This window comes from Protopterus annectens, chromosome 8.part1, assembly GCF_019279795.1.
Source record: "Protopterus annectens isolate FY-2018-M chromosome 8.part1, PAN1.0, whole genome shotgun sequence".
Classification (NCBI taxonomy): Eukaryota; Metazoa; Chordata; order Ceratodontiformes; family Protopteridae; genus Protopterus; species Protopterus annectens.
In genome coordinates, this window is record NC_056742.1 from 313215858 (window position 1) to 313242040 (window position 26183).

Consider the following 26183-nt stretch of genomic DNA (forward strand, 5'->3'; position numbering starts at 1 on the left):
TTGCTCCAATGAATTCTATGTCCTGTGTGGAGGATAATTTTGACTTTTACCTTTTTATCGAAATGCCTAAGAACTCTGCAAGTCTTAGAACAGACTCCAAGGCGGAAAGCAACAAATGCTTGGTGGGGGCGGTGAGGGGCCAGTCATCTAAATATTTAAGCGCACGGAATCCCCATAGCCTTAAGTGAGCAGCTACCAATGCCATGCATTTGGTGAACACCCTGAGGGCGGTGGTGAGACCAAAGGGCAGAGCTTAAAATTGGGAATGACTGGCTCCTAGCTGGAAGCAGAGGCATCTTCTGGAGCATCAGTCCATTTTTACGTGGTAATATGCATTCTGCAGATCTAGAGAGCACATCCAATTGTCTTTCTCCAGAAAAGGAAGGATAGACCGAATTGTGACCATCCGGAACTTTGAACAAATTTTTTCAGAACACTGAGGTCTAGGGACTGGCCTCCAGTCCCCTGTCCTATTTGACACTAAAGAATCTTGAGTAAAATCCAGATACTACTTGGTCTGGTGGGACTGTTTGGATGACTTTTGAAGCAGATTTTGAATTTCTAGTGCTGCTATATCTCTCTGACTGGGTGGAACGTCGGGGATTTGCCTTCATGGTCTGGGGAAAAGATTTTAGGGTATATGGTAACCTCTGGTAATTGCTGTCTGCAACCAGAAATCAGATTCATTGTGCGTCAGGCTGAAAGGTGCCTAGAGAATCTTCCCCGACTGTTTCTAGAGGCAAGCAATTGGGCCACTGCTCAGGAGCGCAGATAGGGTTGTCCAGAAAAAAGAATCTATGAAACCCTGGTTGCACAGGCCACATCTGTCATGGGTGGGGGGGGGGGGGGGTCTTCCTGAAGAGTTCCCTCCTTTGCCCCGGGAGGAATACATGCAACACGTGTCCCAAAAAATGCTTGGGACTTTCTGAACCACCTTTTTCCACTCCTCTTGATTCTTTGAGTATGGTCTTGGAGTGGAAAAAATGAATGCCCGCAGCAGAAGGGGTCTTTCTGTCCTTCTCACCTGGCTAATGCGTCTGAATTTTGAGCCAAATAATGAAGTAACATCAACAGTAGCTTTGATAAAGGAAGATTTGAAGGGGTCCACAAAGTCACACAAATGCATCCAGGCGTAACGCCCAATGGCAAAGCTTGTACCTGTGCCCCAAACGTCCCTTCTGCTGTATGTGCGATAAGCCACATGGACGAGGTGGAGATAGACTCTAGGGTGGCAAGCTGGGAGGCAACCCTATCTCAGACCTCATTAGACATTACTCCAGATAAGGTCTCTGAAAGCTCAGTTATCAGATCCCTTTGGAGTCATGTGAAGTGTGCCAAAAAATTCAAGGACCGTATGGCGAAGGCCGTTGAAGCAAAAACACACTTCCCGAATCTGTTCGTTGCCCAGGACTCTCTTTGGGTGAAGGACAGCTGGACTTCTCCTTGGCGAATTCCTTTTTTCTTTTTTTTGTGGCAGCCACCACCACAATGGCATCCACTGTTAAACCCTTCAACAAGTGGGGTTGATCCTCAGGCGCTAAAAGAAATTTCTCCAGTCTCTGGGGGATTGGCTCTATAGTATCAGGAGTCTTCCACACACACCGCATAATGAGTTTGACCAGTTCATCTGCAAGTCTGCATGTGAGGTCGCCCAAGAAGTAGAGGGCCAGGCAGGAAAAGCCTGCAAGAAAATAGATTCCTCGGAGGATGGGTTTGTGGTCTTCCAATCACCCCTCTGTTTTAGAATTTTCAGGACGTCCCTGAAGGTGACCCCCTCCCCTTCATCGAAATATGTATCCTCTGTAACAGACGTGCTTCCTCTTGCATGATCTGTTATGAGGTGGCTCCTCAGGGGGGATGTCTGAGGAGTACTCTGAAGATGGGGGACCCTGCAATAGGTCATCTTGCTGCTCTTGTGCCCACTCCCCCCAAGGTAGCAGACTGTCAAGCTGCAAGCAAGAGGATACATAGCTGAGAGATTCCGATAGGGATGGTGCCAACTGTAGGGTCTGCTGAGGGTACAGCTCTCTCCATAATCTGGAAGGCAGGCCTGCCCAAAGAGAAATGGGAGCCAGAACCAAGAAAGACAACCTCAGAATGGGGGGTCACACCCCGCTTCAAGCCCCCTCCACAGTAGGAGCCTCAAGAGGACTTGTAACTGCCAAGGCACCCAGAACTGTAAACTGCGCTGTGGAAAAAAAAAAAAAAAAATAAGAGCCAATCTAGGGATCCCGGAGCCGGCAGCCAAATCGTGGTCCCGTGAGTGGGTCAGCTCCGATGGAGCCACAGACCACGGTCTGTTCTGAAACCAAGGTGAGATCCACCATCTGTACAGAAGTAGCTGGAAAGTACAGTTTTGTACCTACCATAAATGTAGATGTCCGAACTGGATAGCATCTGCAGTCATAACAAATGAGTTGTCCTGTCGTCAGGCAGCCCTTCGGTCGGCCGGATTCCAAAGTCTGGGTCCGGCTTCGGCTGATGTCGCACTTCACCCGACGTCATCTCTGCTGGTCTTCGGGTATAAAGGCATCAGCCGACGCCATTTTCCTCAGTGTTTCTTGCCCCAGATGCCAGTTGCCCTCTTGGAAGGCTAAATTTTGGATAAATGCCAATGTTTCCAAAAAAGTAGAAGGCAAACAAAAAATAAGCATGTACGTACATATATACAAAAAAATACACCATAAGAGACTCCCCCCCCAGCTAGCTATTAGGAGGGTAAATACCCTAGGAGTACCACAGAGGGGCAGGAGGGAGGGTAATCCTGACTGCAGATGCTATCCAGTTCGGACATCTACATTTATGGTAGGTACAAAACTGTACTGTGTTCCTTCATGGATGCATCTGCAGTCATAACAAATGGGTAGAATACCATAGCCAAACTAGGGGGAGGAAGAAAAATTATGGTGTAGCTAGGATCCCTTGCAGTACAGCAGTGGCAAACCCTGCTCGGGATCTAGAATATAGAGGTAAATTATAATGCTTGGCAAATGCATGCATGGAGGTCCAAGTAGCCGCCTCAATAATGTCCTTGGTTGCCACTCCTCGTAAGAAAGCTGTGGTAGTGGCTGTAGCCCTTGTAGAATGAGGTCTTATGTTCTGTGGAATTGGTTTTCCATGGTAGGAGTAACAGAATCTTACGCAATTTCCTATCCATTTGGAGATTGTCTGTTTGGAAATTGCTTTTCCTTCCCTTCCTGTTGCATAGGCTACAAAAAGCTGGTCAGTTTTTCTGTTACTTTTGGTTCTGTCCAGGTAGTAGCGTAACTGTCTATGTACATCCAAGGTATGCAGCATTCTTTCCCTCTGTTTTGTGGATTGGGAAAGAAGGTAGGTAGGTGGATTGCCTGGTTTAAAGACACTCTGGATACCACCTTAGGCATAAATGTAGGATTAGTTCTCATGGACACCCTATCTTGATGGAAGATTAGGAAGGGTTGCACTGCCATTAAGGCCTGTAGTTCGAAACCCTCCTTGCTGAGGTAATTGCCAGTAGGAAAGCAGTTTTCCATGACAGGTGTTGTAGATCTGCTGTTGCTGCTGGTTCAAACGGAGGGAATGTCAACTTTTCTAGCACAAAGTTCAAGTCCCATGCTGGTAATGGTGGTTTCCTAGGAGGTTTTACATTCTTGATCCCTCTGAGGAACTGCCCGAGTAGAGGATGTGAAAAGACAGGTGGATCAAAGCTGTATTCTGCTGAAATAGCTGATGCATGTATCTTGATGGAGGAATAGGACAGGCCTGTATGTAGAAGCTCTGCCAAGTACTCCAGAATGTTAGCAATATCTATGTTCGACGCATCTTTTCCTCTTTCAGTACTCCAAATGACAAACCTTTTCCATTTTCCTGCATAGTTCCTTCTTGTTGAAGGTCTGCGGGCTTCAAGGATAATGTCTTTAACCCTTTGGGAAAGGTCTGGGTTAGTTGCTGCTATGTGATGTTCCAGGCAGTCAGTTGCAAGGTTTTTTGGTTTGGATGCATGATGTTGTAGTTGTTCTGAGTTAACATCAAAGGCATCAGGGGTATTGACCACATTTTCTCCCGAGACATGCTCCTCAGCAATGGGTACCAGTGTTGTCTTGGCCAGTTCGGAGCTATCAGGATTATCCTTGGATGTTCCTCTTTGATTTTCAGTAGTACCTTGTGCATCAAGGGAAGAGGTGGAAATGCATATGCTGTCAGGCCTTTCCAGCTGAAGGATAGAGAGTCCACCTTCCATGCAAGTGGGTGGAATGTCCTTGTGCAGAATTTTTTGAGCTGGTGATTGAGTGGGGAAGCGAATAGATCTATTTGTGGCATTCCCCATTTCTTTGTGATGGCCTTGAAGATGTCCGGGTGTAGCATCCATTCGTGAGCATCCGAGGTGGTTCTGCTTAACATGTCTGCTAGGGTGTTCTCTTTTCCCGGTACAAATATTGCCTGTAACTGGATGTTGTAGCTGAGAGCCAGATTCCAAACGTCCAAAGTCATTCTGCATAGGGGGTATGAATGAGTGCCTCCCTGTTTGTTGATGTACCACATGACTGTGGTGTTGTCTGTCCTTATCAAATGGCCTTCTTTGAGGAATGGTCTGAATTTTTGGATTGCCAGTTTTACTGCCAGCATTTCTTTTTGGTTTATGTGCAGGTGCAGCTGGTCCTGAGTCCACAATCCTTGTACGCATTTGTCCAGCATGTGCGCCCCCCATCCTAGGTCTGAGGCGTCTGTTGTGATGGTTTGGCTTGCTCGAAAGTTGTGGAAGGGTAAGCCTGGGTTTGACTGGCATGCTTGAGCCCACCATAGGAACTCCTGTTTTAGGCATGGGATTAGTGGTATTTCTGTTTCTAAGCTGTGCCTGTGTTGAGACCATAAATTCTTTAAGTACCACTGTAGCTTTCTCATATGCAGTCTGGCATGTGGGACCAGGATTATGCATGATGCCATGAAGCCCAAGGCCTGCAGAACTTTTCTTGCTGTTAGTTTGTTCTGCTTTGTTAATGCCAAGAAGTAAAGAGGGAGCTCTTTTTCTTTTTCTGCAGTTAGGAATGCCATTTGTTTTACTGTGTCCAATTCCGCCCAAGAATGTTCTTGTTTGGGATGGTATCAGCCTTGACTTTTGTAAATTGACTGTGTATCCCAGGGCTTGTAGCAAGTAAATGACCCTTTGTAAATCTGTTGTCAGCTTGCTTTTGTTGTCCGCTTGTAACAGGCAGTCGTCCAGGTATGGATAAATTTGGATTCCCTGTACTCTGCAGTGAGCGATTACTGATGACAGGCATTTTGTGAATACTCTGGGCGCAGTAGATAAGCCAAAGGGCAATGCTGAGAATTGATAATGCTCTGATCCTGCAAGAAATCTGAGGTATCTTCTGCAATTTGGTCGAATGGGGACGTGCAGGTATGCCTCCTTGAGATCTAGAGTTACCAGCCAACACTCCTTGCCCAGCATGGGATGAAGTTGCTGTAGGGTCAGCATTTTGAATTTTGGGACAATGATGTATGTGTTTAAGATGGACAGGTCGAGAATAGGTCTCCAACTTTTCTTTTCTTGGCACTAGGAAGAGTCTGGAGTAGAATCCTTTGCCCTGTTCTGTTATTGGTACTCTTTCCACAGCTCTCATCTTTGTTAATTCCGCTATCTGCTGCAGAGCTTCTATATTTTGATATGGAGGCAGGTTTGGCATTCCTCTTTTACTGGTAAGGTGTGGAAGTGGAACCGTAGCCTTGGTCTATGGTTTGCAAAATCCACTTGTCTTTTGTGATATAGTGCCAATTTTTCGAAAATAAGGCTAATTTTCCGCCTAATGGTGCTGCTATTTGCTCCCTGGTAGGCGGAGTCAGAGCCAAGTCACTGTGATTGTCCTGTTGCAGTGGCAGTGGTTGTGTCTGTGCCTCGGTTATTGCCTTGCCACTGTAGTCCTCTGTAGGCACCTCCTCTGGATTGATTTCTGCCTCTAGAGCGTCTATTCCTGCCCCTTTGGGATCTTGTGGAGTCAGGAAAGGACCAATTTTTGGCAGGCCAGTTCCTGCTAAACCTTGGGGGCTGAACCTGTAAGAAATCTTTAACTGTTTGTACAGATTTTGCCTTTTCTTCCATTTTCTTCATTACCTGCTGGGCAGGTGTACCAAATAGACTGGCCTTATCCATAGGAGCATCTAATAGCTTTGCTTTAACATGATCCGGTAAGACCTGTTCTTTCAACCATGCATGCCTTCTTATCACGGTGCCAGTCATGGCTGATCTAAATGAAGCCTCCAGTGCATCATAGCCACATTTTAAGGAATGGTTACTAACCTGTTGGATGTTATTCACCATTTCTAATACATATTTCTTATCTAAAGATTCATCAGAGGACAGTTTTTAGTTAACTGATCAAGCATAAACTCTTGGTATTGGATCATGTGAAACTGACAGTTTAAAGCTCTAGCTGAGAGAGTAGCAGAGGTGTAAACTTTTTCCGCCCATCTCTAAGGACCTGGATTCCCTTTCAGAAGGAATAGGGTTTTTGCTGTGGTCGAGGCTACTGCCTTAGGCCCTGGGATATAGTTTCGGGTCTGCAAGTGGGGCCTTGCATAGGTGGTGATGAGTGTCTGGCACCCTGTAAAATCTATCTGGTTTGGCAGGGGCTGGAGGTAAAGAATCAGGAGCAGTGCAGACATCATTAAATGCATCATCCACAACGGGCAGAACAGGAGGTATAGCTAAGGGCCTATGTTGTGGTAAGTGCAGAAAAGTCCTAAGCCTTTTCTTGAATCTGAGAAATCTTGTCCCTGCCATTGGAATTGTTCTCTCATGGCATGTAAGGTTTCCCCAAAGGAAAATTCCTCTGGTGGAGAGGCAGCTGGAATGGATTCTTCAGCATCGGAATCTTCATAAGTAGAAAAGGAGCCTCTGGCTGGTCTGTAATGTCTGAGTCATCCGCAGAATCATCAGAGGACACTGGCTCGGGGCTCTGCTCTAGGTCTCTTTTCTGGGGCTGAGAGGCCCTGTCAGGGTGAGATTGGGATCCCTAATTAAGGATATTAAATCTTCTGCCAGAGTAAGCATTTGTGAACTAGAAGTGGGCCTGTGTGAGGGGGGTTTAACAGGCACTGATTTAGCAGATTTGGCTGCTTTAGCCCTGGCAAAGGCCTTAATAGACATGGCTGCAGGAGGCCTAGCAGCACCACGTGCTGGGGTAGAGACATCCAAAGGGATGGTGTCTGATAAATCACTAGGAACCACAGTTGTAGGCAAAATTTCTGAGGCCGATTCAGGTAAGGTAGCAGGAGCCTCAGTAGTAGTCATGGATTCGGCTGAAGATTGACCAGTTTTCTCGGTTTCGGCCGAAACCGAGACACTCGCAGCTTGCTTAACCGTGGTTTCGGCCGAAACCGCGGACCGCGGGTGTCGGTCTTTTTCTTTGCGTTTAACAATTTGGGTAGTCAGAGGATCCGACGGCATAATGTACACAAAATCTGAGCCGAAAAACTGTTCAGCAAACTCAGACAGACGCCGAAGCGTTCGTCGGTTGAAGGAAGCACAGGCCGAACAGGCTGCTACGTCGTGGTCTGGGCCTAAGCAAGGCAGACAGTAAGAGTGGAAATCTTTATGAGGTATTTGTTTCCCACAAGTTAAACAGTTATTGACTTTTCCTGACATCGGCTGAGGCAAGAAAGAGTCCCCACCGGGGTACTTAGCTTTTTAGAAGTCTTCGAAGTAGTATTCGGTAGTAGTAATCTCTGGATCTGACCGACCGGCACTTGCGAACAGCTTCTGCTTCGGGCGCCACGCGGCAAGAAAGACTGAGGAAAATGGCGTCGGCTGATGCCTTTATACCCGAAGACCAGCAGAGATGACGTCGGGTGAAGTGCGACATCAGCCGAAGCCGGACCCAGACTTTGGAATCCGGCCGACCGAAGGGCTGCCTGACGACAGGACAACCCATTTGTTATGACTGCAGATGCATCCATGAAGGACATCTAGAGACGCCAAAGTAGTGGGCTCCAAGACCCACGGAAAGATTGAAGGAGGAAGATAAGTGGGTGTCCTGGGAGATTAAACCTAGTCTCCAGATGGGAGAGAGGTCCTAGGGGGAAGCAGGAAGGCCTCTAGCTGCCAAGAGCTGATCCACCAATCAGACTACACCTAGCTCTGAAAGGCTCCTGGTGGAACAGACTAACATCCCAGACAGCAATTCTGGCCAGTCAAAAAATGGACTTAATTGTTGACCGAAGAAGGGATCTGTAGATGGGGAGTAGCTAGTCCTGGGTGTACTCTCCAAACTTTAGCAGTGTGGTCGGTTAACCAATAATTTGCTTTGCAGGGGAGGAAGTGACGGGAATGCTTGGAGAGACTATTGTTGGTGCTGAAAGGGTCATCGGTACAGATAAGATCAGCACCATAGAAGATTTGGTAGCTTAAATAGCCGTCGGCACCATGGGAGATGTGATAGACAGTGCCGTAGCAGGAGTTGGTGCAGATTTTGGTATTTTCAGCCTCTGTTCCAAGGAATGAGGTGAAACCTGGGCTTTAGAAGATTTACCTTTGTGTACTTTAGGAGATGCAGGTACCAAGTGGCTCCTTTTCTGGATTCTTTTCTGGGAGATTTAGATGTCTCCACCCCTTGGATAACTTTGTTAACCCTCTCTGCAAGGGTTCGAGCACATGTTGGTTGTATTTCCAAGTGTGGCACACCTAAACACATGAAAGACGCCCATCAGAGTTGGGCATTTTTCTGCCACATTTGTCAATGCTTGAACCCCTTGGTCCCCTTTTGTTTTTCTGCCATCTTACAAAGAAAAGTTAAGACATGCGCATGCACACAAAAAAACAACGGAAAGAACAAAATACAGAGGGTTTTTTTTTTTTTTTTTTTTACTTGGATTACCCCCAAGAAAGGATGGAAAAAAAAATGAGTACTAGCGATAGTATCTAAGGAATACCAGAGGTAGACGGAAGGGAAGGCCCTATACAAATGATAGTAAGAATTTACCAGACAAGGTAAGAAAAAGGGTTATAAAAACACTCAGCAATACACACAAAACTAGAACTACCAAGGAGAAAAAGAAAAAGCCGTTTAGAAAAATAGAAAAGGATAAAGCTAAGAAATAATATACATATATATATATATATATATATATATATATATATATATATATATATATATATATATACATACATACATATATATATATATATATATATATATATATATATATATATATATATAAAATTAGCACTCGGTTGAGAGCACGGCTGATGCGTCCGACTTTCTATGCAGCAAACAAGATCTGGGGGGGGGAGGGAAGAGAGGGGACATATGGGCAGCAGCCTTGGCTTGAGAGTTTCTGGCTGGCGTGAGCTTGTTATAATATCAGTCGGTTCCGAGGGTCAGAACCGGAACCCAACAGTCCAATAATGAATGAAGAGACATCAGCTCTTTAATTATGCCCTTGATACAATACGAAGTCATAGTTATGCCCAAACTCGGCACTTTACCCAAACAAGCAATTGCCTTGCTTTTTTGCTTACTGTGTCCTTTTCTCTCTTCTTATATTCTTTTTGCTCATTTAAGCCCTTTTTTATGCCCAATGTACTTTTCTTGTACTCGTTTTACTCTAAAAATGCCCAATTCTGCCTTAAACACACTCATTTGCCTTAAACATGCTCATTTTGTACTTAAGTCAATCTTGTCAAATATTTTTATCCTAAACATTGTTTAACATTTTTGTACTATCTGCTTACCTGATAAAGCGGTTTGTGCCCTTGTATTGCCCTCTCTCGTCTCTTTCTGCATCAAGTAAATAATTTGTATGATTTTTCATTACCTTTGAAACTTTCTGGTTGTGTTTGTACTGTTTTCTCTTGGTTTTACCTTCGCTGACGTCTTTACATCTCATGGCTCCAAATGTTCTTCTCTTTTCCATCCTTGTTCTGACACCATGTTGCTTTTGTGTTGGTACACAAACAAACAAGTCTTTGTGAGTTCTGTTTAAGCAGCTTTACTCTATACAAACACATCATTACAGAGGCTTACTATGACTTAAGTAACGAACACAATCTAACTAGTGCGATCATACATGCAAACTCTCCGGCTGCTTCTAAAAAATGGCACTAGGGATGGCACTTGTCTGGAATTTATATGCGCGCACACGTTACACTCTGATCTACACTACTGAAATGGTTATGGCTGAATTGTGTGACACGAACCAAGTAATTCTGAATCAGGCATTCATGTTTCATCTGTGGCATGTGCACATCCAAAGAGCTATTTGTCTATCCTTGTGTAGTTATCTGTAAAGCACTTCAAAATGCATTAGACCCTTCACAACCACCGACTGGAAATATCGAGATGCTTTCACGAGCAATCCAAGGGGTGGACATTAACTGTGCTTGTACTGGCTGTGAGAGGGAATGCTTTCATCATGTTGCACCGGCTAGTACAGTGGACAGTGCTTTGTCAGAGTGTTGGAATGTCTAATTTTGAGCAGAGAGATACAAAAACTTCTCCGGTGATTTTTTTTTTTTAAAAGAGCATTATGTTAAATTGAGAGAATGGCTCTAGGACGGTTGTTCAAGATAATGAATAGTTGTTAGCAGGTACTGCGTGCACGGACTAATCTGTGGTTTCAACACAAGCCTGCATTGCAACAATTAAATGCAGCTGATTTGGACTCTCATGAGGTGAGACTTTGCTTATTACACAAAGTTACTTAAAAGACTGCTTTTCGGTACACAAGCTTGCCATCAGATAATGTGCATTTTTGAAGCATTAAGATTTGGGCACAACCAAATGGTTTAGAGGCTGGTTCAACTTTAAACTTGGAACTTTTAAAACTTTTTGATAAAATGGGTGTTGAGTATATAAAACTATTAAAGAAAACAAGAAATTAATTGATATTCAGTTTGACCATGTGATTAAGAAAAAATGTAAGTGATAAAGAGGCATACAAGTAAAAGGGCATACCCTAACTCCAACATGGTAAGGGGAAACATCAGGTTTATGGAGGCAAGTGATTTATTCAAAAAAATAAAATAAGACAAGATTTTTTTATGGTTATGATGTTAATGAAGGTAGTACTTCTGAGAAAAATAACGAGAGTTTGGACAGTGAATAATGATAATGGTAACAGTGCCAACGTGTTTTTTTTTTTGTGCCTTCCTCTAACTTTGCAGGAATATCCCCCATCACCAAGGAGTTCTCCTCAGTTTCAGGACTTGAGGGAAACCAGGGAAAACATTCTAAGGGAGGAGGATTATCAAGGAAACTAGTACCCCCCCCCCATAGAAAGGAAGTGGAAAGTGTAAGCAGAAAAACGTCAGACAGAATTATTTAAAGTGGATTGCTACACAGGATATTTATGAAAACAGATGCAAGATTTTTATTAGAGTGATGTAGTAATTGCCCAAGAACATTATTTTTATGAAGGGACTTTTGTACATAAGTTTAATTCTAAAAGATGTGTTAACTAGAAAGCTGTATTTGAAGTTGTATTTTAAGAAAAAAACAAGTGCAGAGGGTACTGATATTAAACAGACTAGTACATTTAAACCCCTTTAGCTCCCACTATTACAGCATTTGAAAAATGTTTAGGAGATAAAGGATTTAAAAGAGGAGCAAATTCAGGGAAAGATATATTATAACAACTTTAAAGTAAAGACAAGTGGATGATTTGGTGAAAATAAGGACCTTAGGATCATGAAGCCTGAAATGGGTCAGGATGATTATAATGAATTTAGATTTAATAAATGTTGAGTACAAGTTTTACTTACTTGGTTTGGACATTTTTTACGGACTTTCGAATTTCGTGTGCAGATCCCTGGCTCCTCCTTGTGTAGCTATTTATATCACAGACAAGGTTTTAAAGTCTTTAGAACAAGTAATTCTGGTGCTGTTTGTTTTGTGGATATGCAGGAGGTCCAGAATGGGGTCTGAAAATGCCCGGATCAATTATCAAGGATGGTTTCTGATTACTTAGATTTTTTTGGTAGAAGTTAAAACATTAAGGAAAACGTTTTTGGACACAGCACATCCAGCCTGTCTTACTGAAAATAAAATAAGACAGGTAGGCAGTGAAAGGCAAGGACATTTTAGACCTATTTTGAGTGAATGTAGTTCTCTGATTCATAAGGAAAATTGGTCTGATTTAAGTATGTATTGTTATGGTGCTGTCCTATAGTGACGGCGATGATGTTGGACTGTTCTGTGCACAATGTAATTTTATTTATGAGGTTTCTATTATAATACTACAGTCCCTTCTTCCCAAGGGTTTTGAGCAGAAACATATGTCTAACATGTAATATATTGTACCAAATAAAACATACCTACACAGTATGACCTATGAGGCATTCTATGCTGGGAAGACAAAAGAGCACAGAGACAAAAATATATGAACATGTGCATGCTACAAAAAAGATGAGACATGGCCTTTACAGACACAGCATAGGATACAGGAATTTCAAGAAGTTCGTGTTTTGTGTTGGAAAATGTTCCTCAAAGCATCAGGGGAGGTTGTCTGGGAATCTTATTTAGAAAAGAGGGAATTATTACAGCAAATTAAATTGTCACCCAAAACCTGGAATTAATGACAGCATCTACCAAGAGTGTATTAAAGTAAGATAAGTTGTGAAATAAATTTACTTTAAGGAAGCTTTTTAAAGATGGATTGAAATCCCATTTTTATTTTTAAAATGTATGAGTGAGGGTATATGTCTTTAATTCACTACTTTTAAATCCCTTTGGGAAGGATTTAAGAATTTAATTTTACAAGTTTATGGATTTGATTGGTTAAGTTATTCACTGTATTAATGGTAGAGATTATATTAAAGGGGTTTTGTAAATGGTTCCATTTTATTCTGATGAAGTCCAGTAATATACAGACAAGAGAGCTTAATTTAGTGCAATTTAAGTACTTGCAATGACCTGAAAGCATTTTTGTTAATGGTATTTGTTGGAAGCTGTGGTGGAATTTTTTGGTTACAAAACTACTAGGGTTATAAACTCAGTGGGAATGCATGGCCAGGGTGCTAAAGCCTCACAGATCAATAGCCTAGAAATGATCTATGAACCTAAATAACCATGCCTATTTTTGGCAACAATAGTCAATGTGACCAAAGTAACCTAGAGACAAGTTTTAAGAGCTGAGTGGCTAGACCTGATAATGTGCAGTCTGACAGTGTTCTCCCATCTAGAAGACACTGCACGATCATGACAGCTGTTGCCTAAAGCTGTTGGTCTGAACCCCTCTTCCCCTAATAGGCACCACTCGCAGTCTGTGCTGCTGTCAAAGACTCAATTCAATTTTCGCATGGCTCTCAGATGGAACAAACCAGCATGTTTTTTTTTTTTTTTTTTTTTTTGGGGGGGGGGGGGCACTTGTACTTTGTGAACAGAAAGTTAAGACCTTAACCATTATGCCAACAGTTTCAACTCAATCTGGTCTTTTCATGAGACGGCATTTAACTGGGTAGCTTTTTCTTAAAAGTATCTTAAAGGAAGATGTGAAACAGATATGGCTCTCAAACTGTACACCTCTCAAAACAAATTACAAGAGATAAATAACTACGACCATGAGAGGTCTTCTTCACACAGGTGTACTTAAAGAATGGAAGGTCTATGGTACAAGATGGGAAAAGTGCTGTTAATACTCAGATCCAGAAAGGAGGAAAGCAGGCACAGAATGGGGGGTGAGTGAAAACAGGAAAAAAAAATTATTGCAAAACTAAAACAGCAAAAATGCAAACTGAAGAATATTCTTGTGAATTTACACAAGAGGCAGACAATTTCTTCAGTATGTGTGTGTGTGTGTCTCTCTCTCTCTCTCTCTATATATATATATATATATATATATATATATATATATATGTGTATGCGTGTGTGCATATATGCATATATGGGTCTACTGTATAACTTCGAAAACACATCTTTGAAATTAGACAGTAGACCCACACCTCCGCAAAAGTGCACTTCCACAAACATCGGTTCAACGAACCTATAAAAAAACAAAAAAATGTTTTTTCAGGGGGGCAAGCCCCCCTTCACCTCCCTACTTAAATATACCAACTCTAAGATCGCACTACAGTGGGGAAACATGTAAACTCCCTTCCCCCACTATAGTGTGCTTTGGCCCCATGTTCCTAACTGATCGTTGAACCGTTCTTCCCAGAAGTGCACTTCTGCGAAACCGAAAATCCACTGTTCGTTTTTGAATAAGTGGATTTTCTGTGTTTTCCAGTAGACCCATATTATATATATATTTTTTTTTCCATACATACATACATATATATACATACATATATATACATACATATATATACATAAACACACACAGAGACAGAACTTATACAAAGAAAATCTTTTTGCTTCGTCAATGTGAAAAAAGTGGTACATGCCACCCCCTACAGGGAGAGAAAGAAAGAGGGGAAATGAGGCACCTAGGTATGAGGAAGGGTGTAAGGAGGTTAGGTTGGGTCATGGCAGCAGAGGCAGGTCTTGGAGTTGAGAAGGTAAGTTTTTAGTTCATTTTTAAAGTGAGAGGAGTGGATGATAGAACGTGCGTGTAAGGGAAGCTTATTCCAAGCATGGGCAACAGAGTGTTTATAGAGTATTTTGCAAACAGTTTGTTTAGGTTGGTAGATATCCAGTAGCTTCTGATTTGAAGAACGGAGGGTACGAGATGGCGTATAGGTAGAGATCAGGGATGCAAGAGATGGACAGACTGTCGGCTTGTAGAGAATAGAGTGTAATATTTGAAATTGAGCTAGCTGCAGTAGTTGGGGGAGTTCTAGCCATTGGAGAGAATTTTGTGCAATACAGTGATACGCATTATACAGAGAGTTAGTTATGAATCTAGCAATTTTATGGTAAGTTTGTTGGAGTTTGTTCAGTGTTGTGGTTTGAATACTGGTGGGAACAGGAGCAGCATATAGGAGGGAAGGAAGGAGTGTCTGTGCAAGCTTAAGTCTAGAGTTGGGCGTTAGAAACTTTTTATTCTGATACAGTAACCCCAAGTTTTTGATGCATTTTTTTTTATACATTTGAGTATGGGCAGGTTAAACTTTAATTCATCAATAATGACTCCAAGGAGTTTTGTGTGAGTATCAGGTTGGATAATTGTGTTGTTTTAAGACCTGATAGCAAAGGTGGTTTTATGCTGAGTAAGACAACAGGGGAGGAAGAGTAAGAGTTTCGTCTTTTTTGGGTTAGGAATAAGTAGGTTGTTGGATAGCCATTTTTCGGTGGATAGAAAGGCCTGTTGGGTTAGGGTATGGAGATCAGAGATACTATTTGAGATAGATATGAGTGTAGAATCGTCAGCATATTGAATGAGGGAAGATTTTGTGCATGATGTGAAGAGATCATTGGTGAAGACAAACAGAAAGGGATCCAGGACGGAGCTTTGATGTACTCCAGTTGGGAAGGAAAGGTGAGGAGGATGAGAGCCATGTAACTAATTGCTGCCTACCAGATAGGTAGTTAGAGAACCAAGATATTGAGGTGGTAGTAAAGTATGTGAAACTGTATCAAAAGCTTTGGAAAGGTCAAGGAAGAGACAGGATATGAGTTTATTGTCGAAGGCCTCAGCGATAGTGCGAGTAAAAGAGAGGAGGGCAGTAGTTGTACTGTGTTTAGGACAAAAGCCATGTTGTGTAGGAGTGAGTAGATTGTGCTGGAGTAGGTGATTGAGAAGCTGTGTAAAAATGCATTTTTCTAAGATTTTAGAAAGGGGGGGGAATAGCAATGGGTCGGTAGTTGTTAGGGTCAGTGGAGTTTCTCTATGTAGAGGAACAGTGAAAAAGGATTTCCACAGGTCAGGAATGGTAGATTCTAGAATAGATCTGTTAATTAGTATAGATATAGGGTAAAGCAATAGATTCAGCAGCTAATTTGAGGAAGGAAGGAGGTAGATAGTCAGTGGAGGGAGAAGCAGGGTTTGAGCTTAAGAAGAGGCGATTTAATGTAGGAAGCAGGAACAGGGTGAAAAGAAAAGGAATTTGTGTTAGGAGGGTTGGGAGGGCTAGGTGCTGAGGAGGAGTTGGAGTTAGTGGGTACAAGTTTCTGAATGGTGTCAATGAAGTGCTTATTGAGGAGGGTAGCAGTTTCCTGAGGATAAGTATTTGGGTAAGGGGAGGGGTTTGAGGGATTAACTGGAGATAAAATTTTCTTCAGTGTAGAACAAAATTTTTGAGGGTTGGATTTATTAGTGAGCTGGGCAGAGCTATAGTAGGACTTTTTGTTTGTCATTTACAGTTTGTTTTTTCACAAGGTTCCTTAGCTGTCGATAATTGACAAGTTGAGGTAGTTTTGTTTCGGTCCAGGATTTCCAAGCGCGGTCTCTTTTGTGCATAAGGGATCGAGTTTCTTTGGAAAGCCATGGAGCATGATTTGATTTTATTCTAATTTTTCTAGAGGGAGCAAGAGAATCCAAAGCATTAAGGAAAATGCTACTGAATGTACTTACTGCATCTCTGAGAGGGATTTGTCTATGGATAGACCAGTCTATACTAGAAAGAATAGAGTTGAATTGGGAGGTATTAAAATTGGATAGTTTACGGCAATCTCTGACCTGGTGGTGTTTGGGAAGAGTATCTGAAGACAGCGGTTGGGAGATGGTCACTAAGGGCATTTGATAAGGTAGTGGTGGGGGCAGTTTTTAAGAATCCAGTCAATAGTAGAGCTGCAAGATGAGTTTTTGTGGAAGCGGGTAGGGGATGAGGTCAGATAATAGACATTACATCAGAAAGATATAACAGTACAAATTATATGCAATACAGAAAAGACAGGTAAAATTCTTGCATATTTCTACAAAATTATAAATGTAAATCACAGAAATTTATGTATAAATGTGTATATACACGTGTGTGTGTATATATATATATATATATATATATATATATATATATATATATATATATAAAAATAAATGTACACATGTATATACATGCATATATACAGGGTTTCACTTCATAATTTCGAATAACTGAAATCTCGAAATTCAGTAACCCGAGACTATGAAGTTGAAGTCGAACCATTCACAACACAGAAACCCACAATCCCGAATCACAACCACGAACATACATACCACCATACACCACTTAACATACACACCATTTCACCCAGAGCACACAAGCCACACAACCCTACACTACATATAAGATGGAGGGCAAGCCCCGCTGCACCCATGTGGAGGGTTGCCCCCCCCACACCCCTCCTACTTATACATACCAACTCAGAGGTCGCACATAAAAAAAAAACACACACCACGCCATCCTCCACTTGCTCGCACATAAATACACATCACATACACAAACACCAATAAATCCAACACTCTCACTTACACCTCCCTACCCTTACCCACAAAGTACAGTTGTGTACCTACCATAAATGCAGATGTTAGAGTGTATTCACTGTTGCAGTCATTACACTTGGGTTATCCTGCTGGCAGGCTACCCGCAGTCGGCCCGAATTCCAAAGTCCTGGTCCGGCGTCGGTCGCTGTCGCCTCTTCCCTGACATCAGTGCGCCAGGGGTATAAAAGATGCAGCCGACACCATTTTCTTCAGTTTTTCTTGCCCCAGATGTCAGGTGGCCCCAGAAGGGTAGGCTAAAAATTCTGCTCATAAAAAAGCATGCACTAACAAACATTACCTTCATCTACAAGCAAATACACCACCTAGGTTGTATAGAATAGAGAAGTACAGGTAAGTCCCAGTAATGAAAGGGGGATGGAGGGAGGGTAACTGACTGCAACAGTGAATACACTCTAACATCTACATTTATGGTAGGTACACAACTGTACTATGTTCATCGTGTTTCACTGTTGCAGTCATTACACTTGGGTTGAATCCCAAAGCTGATGTAGGGTGGCTGGGCCTAGATAGAATTAGGAGTGTCTATGAGGCCCTGCAGAACTGCAGTGGCAAAGCCTGCTCTGGATTTAGAGTAAAGAGGTAAGTGGTAGCGCTTTGTAAAAAGTGCGCACTGAAGTCCAAGTTGCAGCCTCCAAAATGTCCTTGGTTGGTCCTCCTCTGAGGAAGGCTGCTGAAAGTGGCTGCTCCTCTGGTTGAATGTGGCCTAATGCCCTTAGGCACTGATTTGCCATGTTGTGAATTGCAGAAACTAATGCAGTGTCCTATCCATTTTGAAATAGTCTGCTTTGAAATAGCTTTTCCTTGCGATCCTGCAGCATATGCCACTAAAAGCTGCTCAGTCTTTCTGAAGGCTTTAGTTTTGTCCAAGTAGAAGTGTAGCTGTGTATGTCCAAAGAATGCAGAAGTCTCTCCCCCTTATTCTGTGGGTTTGGATAAAACGTAGGCAAATGAATGGTTTGGTTAAGAGCCACACTGGACACTACCTTGGGCATAAATGTTGGGTTTGTCCTTAGAGAAATCCTGTCGGATGGAAAATAATAAAAGGTTCCACAGCCATTAGTGCCTGTAACTCAGACTCTTCTTGCAGAGATTATTGCTAGGAGCAGAGCTGTTTTCCAAGATAAGTATTTTATGTCAGCTGTAGTGGCTGGCTCAAAAGGAGGCAGTGTGAGTTTTTCCAAGACAAAATTGAGGTCCCATGCAGGTGTTTGAGCTCTCCTTGGAGGTCTTATGTTTTTGGCCCCTCTGAGGTACTGCCTTAACAGTGGATGTGAAAAAATAGGTGGATCCATATTGTAATGAGCAGAAATGGCAGAGGCATGGATCTTAATTGAAGAGGATAGGCCTTTGGTCCAGCATCTCAGTTAGGTATTGTAAAATCTGAGGGATATTTGGTACAAGCGTGTCCATTCCTTGTGCCTGGTTCCAAGCACAGAATCTCTTCCATTTTTCTGTATAAGATTTTCTGGTGCTGGGCCTCCTGGCCTCCAAAATAACATCCATAACTGTTTGAGAGAGGAGAGTTCTGAATGGTTACATTATCTGCCATGCAGCCAGATTTAGGGTTCTGAGTTGGCTGTGCAGCATCTGATTGTTTTGTTGGGTCAGCAAATGAGGAATCTGAGGTAATGTCCAGGCTGGGCCTTGAGACAAGCTCTTCAGGATTGGGTACCAGTGCTGGTGTGGCCAGTCTGGGGCAATCATTTTTGGCTTCTCTTGTCTGATCTTTAGGAGTACCTTGGGGAGGAGAGGCAGTGGAGGAATGGCATATACTGTAAGGGTTTTCCAGCTGAATGATAGGGCATCCACTTTCCATGCTTGATTGTGATGAGTCCTTGTGCAGAATCTCTGTAGTTGGCAGTTGTGCAGGGAGGCAAATAGACCTATGTCTGGGCATCCCCATTTCCTTGCTATCATGCTGAAGATTTGTGGATCTAGTTTCCAATCGTGAGGATCCTTGAGATTTCTGCTTAGTTCGTCTGCCAGAGTATTTGTCTTTCCTGGCAGGAATTGTGTTTGCAGATGTACCTGATAAGTCGATGCTGTGTTCCACAAAGTCATGGCTTGTCTGCAGAGGGGGTAGGAATGTGTGCCTCCCTGCTTATGTACCACATGACTGTAGTATTGTTAGTCTTTACCAGCAGTTGTCCTGGATGAAGTAGATCCTTGAAGGCTGTCAGGGCATTCTGAACAGCTAGCATCTCTTTTTGATTGATATGAAGATGCCTTGGGCTTGCTGGCCATGCTCCCTGAATACATTTTCCTGCCATGTGGGCCCCCCAGGCATAATCTGATGCATCTGTTGTGTCTGCCTGGCCGTGGGTAGAATGAATGCCTGTCCCTTGTTGTGGTGAGAGGCCTGTGCCCACCATCGAAACTCCTGTTGCAGGCAGGGAATGAGGGTAATAAATGTTTCCAAACTGTGGCAATGTTGAGTCCAAACACTTTTTAGATACCAATGTAGTTTTCCTCATATGCAGTCTTGCATATGGAATTAGTAGAATGCAGGATGCCATGAAGCCCAAAGCCTGCATAATTTTTCTTGCAGATAACTGGGTCTTTGTTGCCAACATTTCAAAGTAAGAAGTCAGTTGTCTTTGTCTGGCGTGAGATAAGCCATCTGGGCAGTTGTATTTAAGCTTGCACCCAGGAATATCTCTTGAGAGGGCACTAGTTTTGATTTCTTTTAGTTTACCGTGTACCCTAGGCAAATTAATAATCTTTGTACAAACGCCAGATGCCTCAGTAGAATGTCCTTGTTCTCTGCTTGAATGAGGCAGTCGTCCAAGTAAGGATATATCTGTATTCCTCTGTCTGCAGAAAGCAATTACTGGTGGCAGGCATTTTTGTAAATACCCTGGGCGCAGTAGATAAGCCAAAGGGCAGTGCTGAGAATTGGTAGCGCATTGATCCAGCTATGAATCTGAGGTATCATCTGCAAGATTGTCTGATTGGGCCATGCAGTTATGCCTCAAGTCCAAAGTTACAAGCCAAGCCTTCTTGCCCAGCATGGGCAGAAGCTGCTGCAGAGTCAACATCTTGAATTTTGGAAGGTCCAGAAAAGTGTTTAGAATAGACAGGTCCAAAATTTGTCTCCAGGCTTTGTCCTTTCTGGGTACCAGGAATAGTCTTGAGTAAAATCCTTGTCCCTGCTCTTGCTGTGGCACTCGCTGAATGGCCCTCATGTCCATGAGGGATGTAACTTGCTTTTGTGCCTCTGCCATTGATTTTGTGGCAGGCTGGCATACCTTTGCCTTTGGCAGGGTGTGAAAGTGGAACCTGTAGCCCTGGGACACTATATTCAAGACCCATTTGTCCTGAGTGATTATATGCCAATTTTGTGAAAAAAGTGCTATTTTTCCCCCTAAGGGGGTTGCCAAAAGATAAGTGCTTGGTATTGGCAGAGGAAAGTCATTGGGACTGTTTTCTATATGGCTGTGATTTGTCTTCTCTGCTTCTGGAGGTAGAAGCAACCCACTGTGTTGACGCCTGTATGAGCCTTGGGGCAGGGCTCTGCCTCTAGGGCGTCTGTATCTGCCTCTTTGTGGCCTGACACTGGAAAGGACCAATTCTTTGAAGGACAGTTCCTGCTAAATCTGGGTGGTTGTACCTGTAAGAAATCATTAACTGTCTGCATAGATTTCGCTTTATCCTCCATTTTCTTCAACACCTCTTCTGCCTTAACACCAAACAAAGTATCATGCTGTAAAGGAGCATCCAATAATTTTGCTTTAACATGATCAGGCAGATTTTGTTCCTTTAACCAAGCATGCCTTCTAATGACAGTACCTGTAGCAGCGGCCCTGCAAGAGGCCTCCAGTGAATCAAAACCACATTGCAAAGTATGCTTTCCCACTTGTTCAGCTGCATGCAATAAATCCTGCATTTCCTTGTTATCTGGACATTCAGAATTTGTCAACATTTTCTGTTTTAGCAGTGACATTAAATATTGCTGATATTTAAGCATAAGAAACAGACAATTTAAAGCCCTTGCAGCCAAGGTAGCAGAAGTGTAAACTTTTTTCCCCATCTGTCCAGTGCCCTAGAATCCCTATCAGAGGGGACAGGGTTTTTCGCAGTGGAAGCTTTGACCCTTTTGGGACCCTGAGATATAGTTTCTGGGTCAGCAGCAGGGTTTTCATATAGAAATTTGTGGGAATCTGGAATCCTGTAGTATCTGTCTGGCTTAACCGGTGCAGGGGGTAAAGAATCAGGAGACAGGCTGGACTCTGAAAATACATCTACTATGTCTAGAACAAGTGGAATCTGTGTTAAGGTAGTAAAAGAAAGTCTCTGAGCCTTTTCTTAGTTTCCGAGTAATCTTGGCTCTACCAGTGAAAGTGCTCCCTCATGGTGTGAAGGGTTTCCCCAAAAGAATAATCCTCAGGAGGAGAGGCTGAAGGAGTAGACTCTTCAGCATCAGAATCCTCATAGGGAGGAAGGGAGTATCCCTGCTCAGAAGAGGAGTCAGAGGAAATGGAAACCTGATCTGAAGATTCATATTCTGTCTCTTGCCTAGGCCTCTATCAGGAGGGGGATGGGAACCCCTGATCAAAGTAATTAGGTCTTCGGCCATTTTATGCATCTGATTTTTAGGCATGGAAGTCTGTGCAGGAGAATGCTGTACTTGTTTCTTTGTCTTTAGAGCTGCTTTAGTCTTTACCTTTGAAGCGGACGTTGGCTTAACATATAACTGTGTTCTGAAAACACCCTCAGAAGCCGATGCCTGCTCAGCGGCTCCGGACCCATCTGAGGGAATAAGTTTGAGTGTCCAATACCTTGAGTATCCAGAGGCCTAGTCGGCTTCACGTGGGAGTCGGAAGTGGCCTGTGGCTCTGAGGTAGCGGGTGTCAGGGGCTACAAAAGCACCTCATTGAGAACAGGTGAACCGGCGACTGGCCTAGTGGAGGCCTAGTTGGTTTTGGACCTCGGATGCCTGTCCTTTTCCTTTTTATAAACTCCGGTCATCAGCTGTTCCAACGGCATTATACAATTAAATCTTCGGCCAAAGTAATGAAAGGCAAAATCATACCGACGCTTAATAGTGTGTTGGTTAAATCTAGCACAAAACTGACAGCTAGCAACGTCGTGGTCAGGGCCTAGGCAAGGAATACAGTAAGAATGAAAATCCTTATGAGGTATTTGCTTCCCACAAGAAATACAATTGTTAACTTTTTCTGACATCGGTCTGGAGCAAGAAAAAAAGTTTCCCCAATGGGGGCACTTAGCTTTAATGAAGACCTCGGATCTGAAATTGAGATTTGAAAATCTCAGGAGTCGGCCGACCGGCATTTACAAACTGCTTCTGCTTCAGGCACCGCGCAGCAATAAAAACTGAAAAAAATGGTGTCGGCTGCATTTCTTATACCCCTGGCGCACTGACATCAGGGAAGAGGCAACAGCGACCAACGCAGGACCAGGACTTTGGAATTCGGGCCAACTGCGGGTGGCCTGCCAGCAGGATAACCCAAGTGTAATGACTGCAACAGTGAAACACGATGAACATCATACAAAATACACACACACTCACTTACCTGTGATTTCAGGCACCATATAACACCACACGCAACGTACTAGAAATGCATAAGTGCGGATTAGAGATATTCAAATTCGCGCTTATGTACTTTAGGCATTCTGCTTTTCACCTTCATAGTCTCGGGTTACTGAGATTCGAGATTTCAGTAATTCGACATTATGAACACACATTTTATTTATAGATATATACATACATATATACATACATATATACATATATATATATATATATATATACATATATACACATACATACACATACACACACATATATATATATATATATACATAAACATACACACATATATATACACAACACACACACACAGCTTGGGACCTTAAACTACAATTAAAAAATGTAAATCTGGTGAAGCTAAAACACATGAGAAAATAATGGGTAAGGAGGAAAATTGTGGGCAGCATAGGAAACTTGTAACTGCTGGATGGTCCATGGTTCATATGACTGTGGGTTCTAGTCCTGTTCTGCAAACTGTACTCCCTTCTCTTACTAAATCATATTTACAGTTTGTGTTTTGCAGTCTCCTACACCTACTAAGCAATGGCGACTCCAAAAGCAGCAAACCCCAAAGGTGCAATGTTTTAGAAGCTAAATTAATTCAGAGGATTTTAGATGCACCTTAAGAACTACTAAGCAGCCTCTGAATGACAGAGCAGGGAAAAGCAGCAACAAAGAATGGTAAAAGAAACCTCCATATGAGTAAGGGACCAATGCTGTGCAACACAATGTGAGATGTGAGAACCTCCAATGCTACTTTGAGTCCTTCTAACAAATCCTCAATGAAATCTCTCATCAGTATTAGCAAAAAACTACGGGCACTCATAAAATCGTCTAAGGCCAGCTTCGAGAGAAAAATTGCACAGGACACTAAGGATAATCACAAGGCTTTTAGTTATGTTAGGAACCTGGGTGGGAATTCCCAGATATGCTCAGAATTAGTCCAAAATGACAAAAAATACATCAAACCCACAGACATTGCCAACATCCTAGCTGACAGGTTCAGCGCAAACTTCTCCCCCTCCCCCCCACCAAAACGGCAAATATCTATCCCAGCAGAGTGCTGCCCCCCTGACATCTCAGATGCTCAAGTAAGAGCCGCCCTCTCCCAAGCAAAAAACACAGCATCAATGGGACCAGACGGTGTCCCGGGCTGCGTCCTACATGAACTCCAAGAAGAGCTAAACCCAAACATAAAACTACTGTTCAATCTCAGCCTTACTACAGGTTATGCATCCAAAGAGTGGCGTACAGCAACAGTGGTCCCTCTCCACAAAGGTGGTGCCTCAACGCATCCTGGAAACTAACGCCCCATAAGCCTGAATAGCTTGGTCTGCAAAGCTATGGAAAGGATCATTATGGACCTCATAAATAACGATATTGGGGACCTACAGACAATGGATCCTACCCAGTTCGGCTTTAAGGGCAGATCCTGCCTCTTAAACCCGGTCGATTTTTTTGAAACATTCACCAAGGCCATTGACGAGGGGAAGGTGGTCCACACAGCCTACCTGGACCTCGCAAAAGCCTTCGATACAATACCCCACTCGGGCATTATAGATAAGCACACTAGCTTAAATATAAACCCCTATGTCACTAGATGGGTTGCAAACTGGCTCAAGGACAGAACCCACATGGTTAGAATTGCTGGAGCCATGTCAGACTCCAAACCAGTTACAAGTGGCGTCCCACAAGGCTCAGTCCTGAGACCTCTCTTGTTCGGTATATATTTCTCGGAGGTACAGGCCAACACAGAAGGACTGTGGCTGACCAAGTTCGCAGATGACTACAAACTGGGCGCCATAATCGACTCTCCAGCAGACAGAAGCATCCTCCAAAAGGGTCTCATAGAAACAGACAACTGGTGCCAGAGCCATGGCCTCAAGCTAAACGCCAAAAAGTGTATAGTCATCCCCTTTGGCAAAAACAAAGTGCCCACAAATTACCACATAGGTGGTAATCCATTAAGTACAGAAGTAATTAGGGACCTGGGGACCCGAGTTGATAGCAATCTCTCATTTGACAACCACGTGGCCAAAGTGGTTAGAAAAACATTTTATATAACCCACCTAATCATGAAGGGATTCACATCTAGATCAGAGGAGGTCATCGTGCCTCTTTACTCATCAGGCCCATAATTGAGTACAATGCCCCTTTTGGGATGTACCTTACCAGACACCTGCAGCAACTGGAAAGACCCCAAAAGTACCTCACCAAGAGGATCAAAGGGCTCAAACAGATGCCATATGCTGCCAAGTTAAAGAAACTCCAGCTCTACTCAGTGGCATACCGCCTGCTCAGAGGCAATCTGTGCCTGACGTATAAAGCCATGTCCAACCCGGAATCAATGGACATGCTGCACCTCAGAAAATCCAAATCCCATCGAGCTACGAGCTCGAGAGACTTGAACCTCAGCACTGAAATAAATGGGCAGATTCATAACCCAGAGGCTCCCTTCACTCTGGAATAAAATCCCAGTCCAGGTTAGGCAGATTCCCTCACTGACTCTCAAGTGGAATCTTGATGAGTGGATGGGAGATCGTAGGTTTACCCCGGGTATCACTTCTGTGTCTCTGTTAGACAGAGGCACAGCATACTAACCTTGAAAAAGGGCATAGCAAAATTAATTTAAAATGGGTGGCGAAAGCCAAACACACTCTGGCTAGGCTTATAAATGCCCTAGGGCAGATAGCCTAGTATGAACCTATGAACCTATAAATGTCTGCTCTAAAGCCTTTACTTAAAATATAAAATATGGTTTAAGGGGATGTGGAGAGAAAAGTACTCAAAAGTCCAACTTTCATTAGAATGTTTTAGTAGAAAACCACAAAGTTGTGATGCTTAGCATGTGTGCCTTTCAGAAAAAAGCAGCATCAAATTCCCATTATAACATTTACTTAAACCATTAATCTAAAAGAGTCAAAGAAACAATACATTACTAAAACACCAAAAACACAGAATAAAGGTTAAAGCCATACTACCACAACAAGCAGGGCTACATAAAATGCAGAAGGAATATGTAACTATTCAAAAGAAACAGAAAATCCATAACACCTCCAAGGACCAAAGCAGTAATGTAATTTACTTCAAAGGCTGCCTCACGCTAGGATGTCCATTCTTTTTGTGGTAGGAAAGAGGTACAAACAGAAGTTTAAACAATATACTGAGGAGGTTGGTTGCCCAGTATACTGGGGACATTGTCTGCCAAGGTAAATATGGTGTACTTAGTGGCCCTCAACTGCAACATTACATATACTTGATCGTGAAGGAGAATATATCATTCTACCCATTTAAATATTCT

At 42.9% G+C, this 26183-nt stretch overlaps 1 protein-coding gene across 1 annotated transcript in view; it reads right to left on the minus strand.

Annotated features, from left to right (window-relative positions):
• GLG1 (golgi glycoprotein 1) overlaps positions 1-26183 on the minus strand; it is a 3171999-nt gene that overhangs the window by 2672738 nt on the left and 473078 nt on the right. The window lies entirely within an intron of this gene.